A 962-nucleotide genomic window follows, 5' to 3' on the forward strand; every position below is an offset into this window, starting at 1 on the left:
TTAAGACTAAAAATATTGTTTATCCGAAAGCTTTAGATTAATAATTAATTAGATATTATTAATTTAGATTGAGGGTCATTAAATCTTTTAAAGGTTTGATAAGTACTTCACTTTTTCTTTTATAAAACTAAAAAGCGGCGAAGCTGAAGGTAAAGCAGTTAGTAAACAAATAAGTTCTAATTCACAGTTTTTTAGTTTTTCAAAATTTTGCTATAACATCATTGTCAAAAAATGACCCTTATAACATTTAACATCGATTAATAAATCAACTTGAAATTATCTAGCAATGATAATTTGATTTTCAATCTGCTTTCATCTACAAGCATTTAATATGTTATTTTCATTGTGAAATTCACTCGATATCATCATAGAAATGCCTATGGTAAATTTTTATTTCTATCAAAGACATAATAAAATACGTTTTCTTTTGGTTTTAAATTTCATGAATCAGTTTATCGAAATGCTACTCTGTTAATAAATGTCACGATTTAAAGGAGAAATAATACGGAAATGGGAAATAAAAGTGAATGTCTACTGACAGAAAAAAAATTATCTCTGGAGTCCCTTTTTCATGGTCGACTGTGGTATATCATAATTTAACTGCTTATGACGCAAGAAATTGGTTAGAAGGGAAATGGTATAAAGTTTCAAGGTTGATTGAGCGTCTTCACTATCTTTATATTACAGTTTCCTTTTAACATTTTTGCATTTCAGATACTTGCGTTACCTTCGGATAAGTAAATAATCCATAAATTAAATAAGTTACATAGAATATGCTTTCTAATATTATATTTTTTATAGAATAGGTTACTTAATGATATAATAAAAAAATCGGCAGATTCATATTTGAACTATTAATAGCGACCAACGACCTTCTTGGCATCTTATCGCTGCTTATGCTCATAACTCATCAAGAACAACTTGCCTCCTTAGCATCAAAGGCGAATTCCTCACCGATGAAA

This window comes from Argiope bruennichi, chromosome 3 (genome assembly GCF_947563725.1).
Source record: "Argiope bruennichi chromosome 3, qqArgBrue1.1, whole genome shotgun sequence".
NCBI lineage: Eukaryota > Metazoa > Arthropoda > Arachnida > Araneae > Araneidae > Argiope > Argiope bruennichi.